The sequence below is a fragment of the Myxocyprinus asiaticus genome, chromosome 2 (genome assembly GCF_019703515.2).
Source record: "Myxocyprinus asiaticus isolate MX2 ecotype Aquarium Trade chromosome 2, UBuf_Myxa_2, whole genome shotgun sequence".
Taxonomy (NCBI): Eukaryota; Metazoa; Chordata; class Actinopteri; order Cypriniformes; family Catostomidae; genus Myxocyprinus; species Myxocyprinus asiaticus.
In genome coordinates this window covers 15,670,548-15,685,733 of record NC_059345.1, presented here as the reverse complement: position 1 = coordinate 15,685,733, position 15,186 = coordinate 15,670,548, and the positions used below count along the sequence as shown (strand labels likewise).

The following is a 15,186-nucleotide window of genomic DNA, read 5'->3' as shown; positions in this document are numbered from 1 at the left end:
GTGATGGAGAGCGAGATAAGGGGCAGCCGGAGATGCCGGTTCGAGAGCGAGAGACGCAAGTGGCCACGTTGAATGTGTGTCTGTGTCCTTATGCTTTATGTTGTCTTAAGTTAATTTATATAATTTAAGTTTATGTTTACTGTTCAGCCGGTTCCCGCCTCCTCCTTGCCCATCCTTGAACTGTTACAGACATCCATATTCTCAGTGCTGCCCAAGCTGCCTAAGAGTGTGGCATTGCCGAGAGTTGGTAGCATGAACAAGCTACTGCTTGGCATCACGCTGATGAGGAGGGGCGGGTACAATTATGGCCCCAGATATCATTTTTAGCAAGTAACAGAGGCCTGAAGTCTCACAGGGCTCATTCAGAGTTCTTTTGCATGTGTGAAGAGCTCCAAAACATTGCTGCTATTAAATGGGCAGCTTTCTGCTAAATATGACAGCAGGTTAAAAAGTGATAACCATAGCATCAGGGAATAAGATTACAGCCAGTGACAATGTGCAAATGCCACTTGTTGTAAACATTTAATTAAAATCAATGAGGACTGACTAAGACAAGGAATCAGCTGATTAACCTTAATGATTTTTTGTGTGGCTTTTTCTACTTCTTTTCTGGACAGACACACAGTATAGAGTTCAAACCTGTTTTTAAAAGGAAAACCTAACATAATTAAAAAGACTCCTTTTAGTGTGAACTTTCCTACATTGCGACGATTCCTTGTGATGCATTTCAAAGTAGGGATGTCATAAAATATCGATATATCGATTATTGATCAACATGTTATTTTATGGATACTTTTGAGGCAGATATATTAACATCAGCTGACATTTAAAGTAGAAGCCTAATTTGTGTGCTTTCAATTCACTACCAGTTGCATTCCATTCAATGTAGTCTGACGTAATAAATGTGAGACCACAAGGGGGCGACATAACATTTACTGAGGCCAGTCGCAGCATGGACAATGATTATTGTGCAACGAGCAAGCAAAAAAAAAAAAAAAATCCTGATATATATCGATAATCATCAGGAAAATATTCTGATTATCAATACGTGAAAAGTGAAAATAATCGCTGAATAGCATTTGAGCCAGATTTAAACTTGTGTCACCCACATAAGCACCACAGAAGTGTGCCAGAGCACACAAACTAACCGCTAGCCCACACTTTTTGCAGTCAGTAACATTCGTTGCTTCACATACTGCTATATCCGAATATCCATGACAATGGAGTCTAGTCTAAATCTACAGCATCTCATTTACAAGAATCTGCCTGGTCAGCAGACTTACTAAAGCCCTTCTAGCCATCCATTCATTGTCAGCATGGGATCAGCAAGGTTAATGTCTCAGACTTACTGACTTGTTCAATAAGCAGGATCATAAGACAAAGATTAAGTCTAAGGAGTGAGACATTCTAGTGGAACTGAGGTTGTGGTTCATTAAAAACAACAGGAGGGTGAAAGTATGCAAAAATACAGGACAAAAAGACAAAAGTCTCTGTCAGAGTGTTGTGGGCCCATGCTAAGGCCTTGCTTTGTGGTTGCTAGGGTGTTCTGAGTGGTTGCAAGTCAAAATAGCCTGCCCGCATGTTTATATCCCTATACCCCTACTGCAGTATGTGCATAACTATTAGGCTAGGCAGTATTCTTTTTCATTTATTATTTCCAAGCATATTTTTCTTATTCCAAACCATATCAACTTGAATAGTAACCAAGTAGAATTATTTTCAAGTGCTATTTCATTCTTGAAGAGGGAAGGGGTGGCTTAAAGCAACTAACACTTTTTATTCAGATATGCTTAATTATTAAACAGCTTTCTTACTACAGGTAAAATGGGGCAAAAAATAAAAATAAAAAAATAAAAAAAATAAAAAAGATATAACGGACACAGAAAAGTTTTAAATTTTATAAAAGCATAACAGAAGCATGCAACACCCTGGACATTTCCATTCTGTTGAGGTGTGACCACCAGACAATGAAATACTTTGTTAATAATAGTCAGGAGAGCTGCAAAAATATACTGAGAAGAAAAAGTGCAAATAAACTACAAAAGACATACATGTGAAACCACCAGGAACCCTTAGCTTCCAGCACCACCAATTTCAAGAGCTGTAACATATTTTGAGTCATCAAAAAGTACAAGGTGCCTGGTTCTCAGAGTCTTTGCTAAGATGAGGAAGGCTAAAACACGTCATTGAATTAATAAGAATCACAAGCTGAAGCATCAAGATTGGGCCAGGAAATACCAAGAGACTGATATTTCATGGTCAGATGTGATGAGATTGGCTCTTGACAGAACAGACGTGTGGAAACAAAGAGGAAACAGACTAATGAACACATAATATGGGTTCTGGTCAGGTGCCAACAGGGTGGGGGAGAGGTAATGAGGGTTGCTATTATTAATGATGAGCTTGTAGGACTTTTTCAGGTTGCAGATGGACAGAAAATCAACTCTAAAAACTACTGTCAGTTTCTGGAAGACAATTTCTTCTAACATTGGTACAAGAAGAATTCAACAGCATTCAAGATGACCATGATCTTCATGCAGGATAAGGCTCCTTTACATTTGTCAAAGTACGCTACTGCTTGTCTAGCCAGAAAAGGTTTAAAAGATGACTGAATAATGGCCCCATTCTTTACCTGAACAGAACCCAAATGAGAACTTGTGGGCTCTTTTAATATGTGAGATTTACAGTGTGGGAAAACAATCCACATCTTTGAATGACATCTGGGAGGGGGTGGTGGCTGCTTGAGTTAAAATTGGTCGAGAATACATCCCGAAATAATGGACATGAGGTTCATGAGAGTTATTGAAAAGAAGAGTGCTTGTATTGCCTACTGAATATCTTAAAATGCCCAAAATATTACTTTGCAATTTTATGTTATTTTACATTGTTACATTTTAAGGTTAGTGGAGAAAAAAATAATTGTTACCTATTTGCCTAATTTGCGCACATTAATATTTGAGAAAATTGCTGCAACTCCCCTGAGAAATACGACTCTCACTTTTTCTTTGTAAAAATTCAGTTTTGATACAAAATAAAGTTTTAGTAATCACTGACAGCATTGTATCAGTTTAACAGTAAAATTAATAAGAAAAACTAACTGCCTAATAATTCTGCATGCAGTGTATGTAGTGTGACAAAAGCAGTATGTCAATTCAGTAGTATGTCAGAATCTTTAGTATACAGTAGGCAAGAAATACGCAAATGACCTACTGCACCTGCCGAGATTCAGAAGTGCAACCACAGGACACTTTACTATGCCATGAAGCCACGGGAACAGAATAGTCAATAGATTCAAAACAAATAATAAAATAATACAAATAATACAAATTTAAAAACAATTGTCAAAGAGTCATGAGTTGGGCAACACCGGGCATCATACTACAGATGCACCGATGTATAGGCCAAACATCGGTATCTGGCGATTTAAGCAATTATTTGCACTATTGGACACTGGCCAGTTGTTAAAATTGCAGGTCTCTCTTTAACAATACGCATGATTTGATGCACCATTCATGTCTGTAGCACAAACAGTGCATAACAAGTTATGCACAGAAGTATAATACTTACGGTTAGGGATTTGAACAAACTGCTAACCCCAAGTGTAAGCAATACAAATACCAATACTTTCCTTAGTAATGCCACTCATAAGCTTTAACCACAATGCAAGTACACATTATGCATACTGTATTGCATAACAATATCCACTAAATACCTTTTCAATTTCTAATGGAACTATGGTCCAAAAAAGATTTTTTGATGTATCTTGCCGCCCAGGCGGTTCACACTTATTTAAATAAAATACATGTTTGCTGATAGGAGTGCCGTCTCTTCATCTGTACCCTAGAGTGGTTTCACCCTAGTTCAAACAGCGATTGCGATTCATACAGTTATGGAGGTGGCTCCCACAGCATTTTGCCCGTCTCAAAACGTTATGGTTTGCGATGAAGATAAATGCTTGTGAATCCAGATGCTCTTTGAAATAGATTTCTACAATGCACATGACCTGGATGAATCTTCACAGACATTTTGCTTGCATCTGTATTCTTCACAGCCTACTGATCTAACAGCAATACCATCCACAATTTGGTGACAATATCACCTGACTTGCTTTTTCAAAACCATTTTAAACTGAAATGTGAATCAATAGTCTCATATCGATGTACCTTCCATACAGCTCAACACAATATAGATTTCAGGAACTCAAATTATCACCATGGCCCTTCTCCATTCGCAAACCATCACCCATTCTCTTTATCTTTAGAGACTAACAGATCAAGGTATTATGAATTATCTCTGGTCTGAATTGAATTGTGCTTCTTTCCTCTATGGTAAACATGCCTTTTCTTTTTCCTGCATGCAATAAATGTACGTGACTGTGTCCACATGCACAAGGCTTATTGTAGTTGGATGGTTTAATGAAGATTTTGTTTGGCAGGACACCTTGAGTTACCATCCCCTATGCTGAAGCCTGTGGGCTCACTCACTTTGAAGCTGAACACATGCAGGTTTCTGATGTTATGAGTCAGATATGCCACCGCTGAGTTGTCTGATAAATGCAAAACAAGCCTGGACAAATAAGTGTTTTCCCATTCAGTGTTTACCTGGAGCACATGCAGTCTTTTGTAGGAACTGCTTTATTGACTGTCTACATGTTATAAGCTGGCACACATAGACATACACTTGGCATGGTTATCTGACTTTTTATGCATTCTATGTGCTGGAGGGAATCTATGGAATTCTGCAGAATGGATTTATACCTGTAAAAGGTGTACAATGTTCTTATTGGCAGCTGAAAGCCAAATAGACACAAAAGTAGCCTAAATATTTTATGAACGAACAACCAACAGACAGTTAGTAAATGACAGGTGATTGAATGGTCCAGAAATCTGCAGAGCTTTCTACTGAGAGGTTTCATGCGGGCCTGGTTATAAGTAAAACTGTCAACATATTTGACTCTAATATTTAAACAAACAAACAAACAAGCAGCTTTTTCTCAATGTATTGAGAATACATGTAATAAGTGTACAAATGGCAAATAACAGTCCTCTTCCTCTTCAAACAATAGCAATTTTCCTCTTTGGCAACTACAGGAGTTTGGCAATTTAAACAACAAGACAGACTATTTCCCAACCAAACAAGATCAAATGAATTATTCCTGTGAAAACAGACACATACTTCATTTCATGCTCTTTCAAATCTCTGTCTCTTTGAAAGGTCAGAGAATATATGCCATTTTTCAACTCATCTCCGTGTGCTAAAAATAGATGGTTTCATGACTTCAATTTAAAATAAGAAAAATTGATTTTACCATTTTTGGAAGAAAATGTGAGTGGCACTTGCCAGTGCAAAATTCACTGCAATGATGCTAGGGTGTTGTGGGTTTGGTCAGGGTGGTTGCTAAGGTGTTCTGGGTGTTTTTAGTGCATTGCTATATGGTTGCAAGGGTGTTGCTATGCAGATGTTACCAAGTCAACAGAGTGATCTGGTCCCTGATATTATGATATTCTGGTTCCAAAATATGGCTAGGGGCATTTTATAAGTCAGATTGAGTAGAAAAGTGAGACAGAACTTATGTTTGTAACACAAATGGTGCAGGATGAGTTATGTGATTAAGCTCAATACTTGGGTTAGGTGTTTGTTCAAATCCCTAATAAGAGGAAATGCAAGTGATGCTTGCCATAGCAAATACCACTTACTACAAATATCAAGGAATGGCTTTGTCCTCTAAATATGATGAGTACTATACAGCAAAAGAGTCCAGGGCACAAACAGATGAAGGTTTATACAAAATAAAAATGTAGAGGTCAGAATTCTTTTTTTAGGCCAATCAAGAAACATGTAAATTAATCAGCAATAACAACAAATGTAAAATATGAGTATTTCTGCTTCACTTAACAGGAGAAAATCAGTCATTTTAAGACAGCACCATCTGCTTTGCCTAACACCGCAGGCAATTCACCAAGACATCCTGCTTGGGCCTTTATATAACCCTGACAAGAATCAAACCTTCAGTGTTCTAGCCATCACATAAAAACAGGCATATTCTGGACGGTCTGTGAACTGGATGACTGTTTGCCATTTTAGACTCCTACACAGAATGGCAATAAAAATATTGCAGACTCAGTACAACAAAACACTGTTTACATAAGGAAGAGAAAATGAGTACGGCTACCAGAACAATACATTTGGCACAACGGTTTGCTTGCAGTCAACTGAAAAATAAAAAAGCTAAAAAAAACAAAAAAAAACCAAAAGTATTCCAGCATTAACTTCTCCGTTAGAGGTAGAGAGATCTTACACACGGCGTATTGTTAAACTTAGCAACTGTATAAACCTCACCACAGCTTGACACTTCATCTAAAGAACAAGATCTGTAGTATTAATAAAAATTTAATGGAAAGATTTCAAGAGAACAAACACAAACATGCAGCAGGATATCACATGTTAGAACATTTGGATGTTTGCAGCAAAAATTGGCTCAGCCTGAAAGACCAGATTTAGCATATTCTGCTTGAATTACTAGACATGCTGGATCTTTCTAATACATTCAATACAGATGTATTTATTGCCATCTTTGTGGTTTTGGTGGTATTCCAGCTGTCTTATCAGAGAACCAGGAAATAAATCCAGGAAACCCGCTTTAGTGTTTTAAGCCTGGGAGAGAAATGAGGAGAGGAAGCAGCCAGGCACAAGTCGAGAGACCTTAAGCAACTTCCAGACCAGAATATTAAATGAATATTAAACAGTACTTTTACCTCGAAAGAGCAGCACTGTTCTGCTCGACTTAACACCACGTTTTCCTGTTTGCTCTCATATATTGTGATAGTGAATTAAGAATGACTGGAAAGGAAAATATATGGTCCACTTTAAGCTGCTGCTAATCAAAACTTATTGGACTGCCAAAAACAAACACATTAACTGTGGGAAGTGCATACTGGGGAATACTCCATTCTCTCTTTGTCTGAACAAAAGGTATTTCCAGATGTTCAGTTTTAACACACCAACAACACTCTGTGTTATGGTAACCTCAGCACTTCTTGAGTTGATCTCTTTCAGATTACACCCTGAGAAAACTGCTTTCTCAAGCTGTGCCAAACATCCATAAAGTGCAGTGTTGCTTAAGAAAGCGATCTATAAAAGATGAGCCTCTGAAAGATATACTGGCTGATTTCTAATATGACTTTATCTTTGCTATAACTTACTGATGCATATTTCTATGTGTAGTGGAAGACTTGAGACTTATAATTTGTAGTTGATAAAACATAGCCATCTGAAATTATTATTTTGTTTCATTTACAAGGCATATGGGAAAAATCATCACAGAACAGCACACCAACATTAATAGTAGCTGACTGATAATAGTTGAACCTGCTGTATGCAGATGCTGCTAACCAGAGAGCAGGGTGGCAGATGGCCGATATAATGCAGAAAAATAAATACAATTTCATGACAGCAAATGAGATTTGCACACAATTTTACACAATACTCAAATTCACCCAAAAATATTTATTCAACAATTTTTTTTTTAAACAGACAATGTGAATGATCCATAATAAGCCTTTAGATTTACGAACCCACTTCTGTTAATCGGCCAAAAAGGCATGGTCATCGACTAGAGCCTGACCGATATGGGATTTTTGAGACCGATACGATACCGATTTTAGAGGGGGAAAATTCACCGATTACCGATATTGTGGCCGATATAGTTAATTTTTGAGCTGGAATGAAAAAAGACCTTTTCTATGTGGATTGTTCACTGACTTTGCGCCGATATGACTATGCAAAGGTACTAAGAAGGCTGCTTTCTTAAACCAATGTCTTTATCAAAGAATATTTGACATTATTATTATACATTATCAACATATTCTAGAAATGAACACTGAGAAAATAAAGAATAAATAAAAATACAATAAATAGCTTAAAAAAACATCAGTATTGTATGTTCAGTATCAGTCAGTTGCTGACCATTTAAATAAAGAATAAATAAAAATAAAATAAATAGCTAAATAAACATCAGTACTGTATGTTTAGTATCAGTCAAATGCTGACCATTAAAATAAAGAATAAATAAAAATAAAATAAATAACTAAATAAACATCAGTATTGTATGTTCAGTATCAGTCAGTTGCTGACCATTTAAATAAAGAATAAATAAAAATAAAATAAATAGCTAAATAAACATCAGTACTGTTTAGTATCAGTCAATGGCTGACCATTTAAATAAAGAATAAATAAAAATACAATAAATAGCTAAATAAAAATCAGTACTGTATGTTTAGCATCAGTCAAATGCTGACCATTAAAATAAAGAATAAATCAAAATAAAATAATTAGCGAAATAAACATCAGTACTGTATGTTTAGTATCAGTCAGTTGCTGACCATTAAAATAAAGAATAAATTCTTATAAAATAAATAGCTAAATAAACATCAGTACTGTATGTTTAATGTCAGTCAAATGCTGACCATTAAAATAAAGAATAAATAAAATGAAATAAAAAGCTAAATAAACAGCAGTACTGTATGTTTAGTATCAGTCTGTTTCTGACCATTAAAATAAAGAATAAATTCAAATAAAATAAATAGCTAAATACACAGCAGTACTGTATGTTTAGTATCAGTCAGTTGCTGACTATTTTAATACTGCCAGTCAATTAGGGGCAGGTTGTAACTAGAGCCCAACCGATATGGGATTTTTGAGACCGATACAGATACCGATTTTAGAGGGGGAAAATTCACGATTACCGATATGTTGGCCAATATAATTAATTTCTGAGCTGGAATGAAAACATACCTTTTCTGTGTGGATTGTTCACTGATTTTGCACCGATATGACTATGCAAAGGTACTCAGAAGGCTGCTTTCTTAAATATTTTTATCAAAGAATATTTGACATTATTATTATACATTATCAACAAATTCTAGAAATGAACACTGAGAAAAAATAAATAAAAATACAAAAAATAGCTAAATAAACATCAGCACTGTTTAGTATCAGTCAAATATTGACCATTTAAATAAAGAATAAATACAAATAAAAGAAATAGCTAAATAAAAATCAGTATTGTATGTTTAGTATCAGTCAGTTGCTCACCATTAAAATAAATAAAAATAAAATAAATAGCTAAATAAACATCAGTACTGTTTAGTATCATTCAAATGCTGACCATTAAAATAAAGAATAAAAAAAAATAAAATAAATAGCTAAATAAACATCAGTAGTACTGTTTAGTATCAGTCAAATGCTGACTATATTAATACTGCCAGTCAGTTTGGGGCAGGTTGTAACACAGGAATCATTTACACCTGCTGAGTCAAGAGAAAAACAGCAGCAGCGGTGTTACACTGTATTCTGCTATACAAGTTCAGGGGTACTATCAACGGTAGAAAACCAGACTTTTAATTATTACATTTTATAAATGCAACGACTGGAATTGTTCGGTTGAAGGGGGTACCAAACTGTGAATCCTGAACAAAACAGTTTGGTGAATACATGTTTATTCATTAGCTTCCACTCAGCTACAAGGTATGAAAGTAGCTATGTGGTTAGCTAGTTAGCTGTAAGCTCGTTGTCATAGAGAGTAAAAGATGGACCAGCATTGCGTCTCACCAACTAGGTAACAATGTAGTGTGAAATCAACACTCAACAAACACAATCCACCACCGCACCATTGACTGCTGAGCTGCAAAAAGTTGCTCTGATGTTTACCTTTCAATCAGCTACATTACTTACTGCACTGACAAACTATAGCTGGCTAACAGCAAACAGATGTGATAAACATGAGTGACATGGTTGTCAGGGACAGGGTTAAGGTTATATTAGTTATATTGAAAAGGGAAAATGATGGGTTCATTGTTTATTAACTTTCCAGTATGTATTTCACAAACTAGTTAGCAACTTACCGAGAAGACACCGCTTAGCTCCGCACCGCTTAACTCTGCACTGTCTGCAGAGCCACCGTCAGCTCAGCTCTGTAAACAGTGGAGTCGGAGCGCGCTCTGCTGGACAAACTACGTTATGACACCAATTCTAAAGCATTGTTTTCTGCATTATATGTTCTGAAAAAAAGTTTTCATATCTGCGCATATTGGTAAACATATACGCCAATACATCGGTCGGGCACTATCATGGACCAATGGTCAAAAAAATTGTCAAATATAAGGAGATTAATTGGCCTGGCCAATTTAATGATGGATCACTAGATATAATTTAAAACATTCAAACATTTTTTGGATGATAAACAGCTGTTTGCTACATTCTTTGAACAGAACTTGGCATTTTGCAATGCTTCTGCCAAATAACACCCACTAAACTTTTAAGAAAATGCAATATAATCTTTTAAGTAAATGTGGAATAATCTCATATACTTTAAGACATTAAGGATGACTTTCATAGGGAAATATATATATATATATATATATATATATATATATATATATATATATATATATACACTATATTGCCAAAAGTATTCGCTCATCTGCCTTTAGATGCATATGAACTTAAGTGACATCCCATTCTTAATCCATGGGGTTTAATATGATGTCGGCCCACCCTTTGCAGCTATAACAGCTTCAACTCTTCTGGGAAGGCTTTCCACAAGGTTTAGGAGTGTGTTTATGGGAATTTTTGACCATTCTTCCAGAAGCGCATTTGTGAGGTCAGACACTGATGTTGGACGAGAAGGCCTGGCTCGCAGTCTTCGCTCTAATTCATCCCAAAGGTGCTCTATCGGGTTGAGGTCAGGACTCTGTGCAGGCCAGTCAAGTTCTTCCACACCAAACTCGCTCATCCATGTCTTTATGGACCTTGCTTTGTGCACTGGTGCGCAGTCATGTTGGAACAGGAAGGGGCCATCCCCAAACTGTTCCCACAAAGTTGGGAGCATGGAATTGTCCAAAATCTCTTGGTATGCTGAAGCATTCAGAGTTCCTTTCACTGGAACTAAGGGGCCAAGCCCAGCTCCTGAAAAACAACCCCACACCATAATCCCCCCTCCACCAAACTTCACAGTTGGCACAATGCAGTCAGACAAGTACCGTTCTCCTGGCAACCACCAAACCCTGACTCGTCCATCAGATTGCCAGATGGAGAAGCGTGATTTGTCACTCCAGAGAACGCGTCTCCACTGCTCTAGAGTCCAGTGGCGGCGTGCTTTACACCACTGCATCCGACGCTTTGCATTGCACTTGGTGATGTATGGCTTGGATGCAGCTGCTCGGCCATGGAAACCCATTCCATGAAGCTCTCTACGCACTGTTCTTGAGCTAATCTGAAGGCCACATGAACTTTGGAGGTCTGTAGCGATTGACTCTGCAGAAAGTTGGCGACCTCTGCGCACTATGCGCCTCAGCATCCGCTGACCCCGCTCTGTCATTTTACGTGGCCTACCACTTCGTGGCTGAGTTGCTGTCATTCCCAATCGCTTCCACTTTGTTATAATACCACTGACAGTTGACTGTGGAATATTTAGTAGCGAGGAAATTTCACGACTGGACTTGTTGCACAGGTGGCATCCTATCACAGTACCACGCTGGAATTCACTGAGCTCCTGAGAGCGGCCCATTCTTTCACAAATGTTTGTAGAAGCAGTCTGCATGCCTAGGTGCTTCATTTTATACACCTGTGGCCATGGAAGTGATTGGAACACCTGAATTCAATTATTTGGATGGGTGAGCGAATACTTTTGGCAATATAGTGTATATATACACACACACACACACACACCCAGGGCCATAACCACAATATACTTTGAGGGGGACAAGTCCCCCCCCCCCCCAGTAATCAGAAATGGTCAGATTGTCCCCCCCCCAATAATTGTTATTCTTGTTGCTGTTCTGCTGCACTCTATTATGCACTGCTGTCTAATTGTCATTAAGTTGTTACAGAAATAACATAGTGGTTTATAAAAAGTTTCATTTTTACAGCACTCAGTAGACTAACACCGCTCGTCAATGTCATATGAGATAGCCAATCAAATCGATGAAGGCGGGACTCAAGTTTGAGAAGCTAACCGGGAACCTTGCGGATTATCCGAGCGCCGCACATCAGCAAGCAGTTCAGGTTAACAGTGCTTGTGTCGTGAGATGTAAATATCTAACTAAACATGCAATATTTGACCACTGTTTTTTGATTGAAATGTTGTACCGACCGACATTAATTTGCATTAAGGGTGCAAACTATTCACCATTTGGCAAAATTCTCTGTTTAGAATTTCAAATATGTCATGTACAGTACGTGATTTGTATGTCATTCATAATTGTGAATGTGAAAACATTAACAGAGCAGATTTCAGCGAATCAGGCTTAAGACAAAGAGCGAATGTGTGTATATTATAAAGGAATTGAATGATTGTGGTAATCTGGCAGGCTTTTGAAGTAGCTATTTAGAAAATACTCTTGACATAGTCTAAGAAAATGATCTAAAAGAAACCCAAAAAACCAAAGTAGAACGTTATCACCCAGATTAGAACTAGAACATGGTAAGACCTATGATTTGTGACTTACATTATGTTTTTAGGTTTTGGCAAGGACAGTGTCATATACTCTTAATGCAAATATTATTAGGTAATAATTTAAAATCAATTTAAGATTTTCTATATAATTTATTTGTCTTTAATTAATTCTGAATTTTGTACAGCATCTCCTAAGAGTCTTCTTTTAAAAGAGACCATTTAATTTGAGTATGTCTTGTCAGGTTTGTGCTAAAAGAAAATGAGCCAACAGTTAAACGAGTAATTCACCTAAAAATGGAAAATTTACTTTTACTTACCCTTATGTTGTTCAAAACCCATATGCTGGGTTTTTTTCTTGGAACATAAAAATAGATATTTTAAGCAGCTCTATTCCATAGATTAACAGTTTATAGTGAGCAGGAGCTTTCAGATTTCAAAAAAGACAAATACTATAAAGCACTATAAAAGGTTCAGTATAAAGACATCATAACAGTAGTCCATATGACAAGTGCACTATATTCCAAGCTTTCTGGGGCCATACAACAGCTATGTGTTGTATGGACTACTTTTATGGTATTTTTATAATGTTTTGTTTTTTTGTTTTTATCTTTGGACTTTGACAGCCAAGTCATTTTACAGATACATCAATGATGAAAAGAATTTCTAATTATATTCATCTTTTCTTTGAGACAGCACAAAAAAGAAAGAAAAGGTGATTGAAACAGGAAAATTGCTAGCAATGCAGACACAGTGTTTGTCTTGTACTGTGTGAACTTTAAAAATACATTTATCTTTTAAAACCAAAAATTATACAATTTTGGGCCTTTATCGCATTTCAAGCCTTTATTCAAAAAATTATTGCTTTCAGTGCCTTACTACATTAAAGGACCAAAGAGGACCATTATATCTGTGACCTCAACACGCGTGATCCCCCACCCCCAAAATGGTTTGGTCCCCCCAATGTTCAAGACATGGATACGGCCTTGTATATACCCAACATTTAATTTGCACTCTCAGCTCTCTTTCTCATTAAAAATATGCAAAATTGCTAATAATTTTAACCTAAAACAACTATCTTTTAAAATTGTATTACGAAATCAAAGTGTGGTTTGACTGCTCTAAAGGAAAGTGTTCATGTGGCCTTGACGAACCCTTCTCACCACAGATCGGTTTTCTCCTGAAACACAATGCTGACTCAACTTGCCCCACTTCTGTGGAAACTTACTTAAAAATTCAAAATGCACAATGCATTATTTAGTCACGCTACATGCAACACAGGATTATTGGTGCATTGTTAAACTACCATTTTACAGAAAACCCTGATCTGACACTGAGAAAGGAATGCTATAAAGGCACATGCTATACAAACAAAAATCACACCAGGGTTGGATGCCCTTTGTGCTTCCAAAATGAAAGTGTTACTAAAAGGTTTCTAGCTACTGTTGCGGACCTGAAACTAGGTTTGTGGTTTCTGTGGTATACGATGCAAGAACTAGATCAGTGCAGCAGTAAAACAACTACCTGGAGTATAGTGTACTAGAAAAGGGAGGAATAAGGTAACAAAAAAGGGGTTCTGAATAAGAGCAGAAATGGCTCAGAGATTGGAAAGGACCATTTTACCACAGGGGCCAGAGGATGGTAATCTGTGGGATGGGCAAAATTGGTATAGCTATTGTACTTTAGCTACTAATTAATCTCCTGCTGCTTTTGTATTATATCAGATTGAGATTTTAACTGATTTGTAGTGCTTTATATTGACTTTGTTGGTGGTAGGAAAATATTTTGGTTTCATTTATGAAATGCATGGGCATTTTGAAGTCCAATTTTATCACATTTCATTTTAAAATTATTAAATTGGCAGATGCATTTATCCAAAGGAATAATACATCATAAGCAATTCATCTTAAGGAGACAGTGGAAGGAAAAGTGCTGCATTACAAAGTTTCACTAGCATCAGAATACTAGTATCCAAGACAGATTAGAGTGCAACAAGAATATATATAATATACACCGATCAGTCACAACATTAAAACCACCTGCCTAATATTGTGCAGGTCCCCCTCGTGCCGCCAAAACAGCACCAAGCCGCAACTCAGTATAGCCCTCTGAGATACTATTCTTCTCACCACAATTGTACAGTGTATCTGAGTTACCGTAGACTTTATCAGTTCGAACCAGTCTGGCCTTTCTCTGTTGACCCCTCTGATGAACAAGGCAGTTCCGTCCACAAAAGTGCCGCTCACTGGATGTTTTTTGTTTTTGGCACCATTCGGAGTAAATTCTAGAGACTGTTGTGTATGAAAATCCCAGGAGATCAGCAGCTACAGAAATACCCAAACCAGCCCGTCTTGCACCAACAATCATCCATGTGATTATCTAATTAGCCAATTGTGTGGCAGCAGTGCAGTGCATAAAATCATGCAGATACGGGTCAGGAGCTTCAGTTAATGTTCACATAAACCATCAGAATGGGGAAAAAATGTGATCTTGGTGATTTGGACTGTGGCATGATTGTTGGTGTCAGAAGGACTGGTTTGAGTATTTCTGTAACTGCTGATCTCCTGGGAGTTTCACGTACAACAGTGCCGCACTGATGCTCAATGGTAAAATATGCTGGCTACCACCCCTGGAGTTCGCTAGTTCGAATCCCAGGGCGTGCTGAGTGACTCCAGCCAGGTCTCCTAAGTAACCAAATTGGCCCGGTTGCTAGGGAGGGTAGAATCACATGGGGT

General features: G+C 37.3%; 2 protein-coding genes across 4 annotated transcripts in view; one reads left to right on the top strand and one right to left on the bottom strand.

The window, feature by feature from the left end:
• Nucleotides 1-15,186, top strand: part of sdhaf2 (succinate dehydrogenase complex assembly factor 2) — a 487,549-nt gene that overhangs the window by 25,041 nt on the left and 447,322 nt on the right. The window lies entirely within an intron of this gene.
• The window catches only part of furina (furin (paired basic amino acid cleaving enzyme) a), a 134,355-nt gene that overhangs the window by 30,444 nt on the left and 88,725 nt on the right, over nucleotides 1-15,186 (bottom strand). The window lies entirely within an intron of this gene.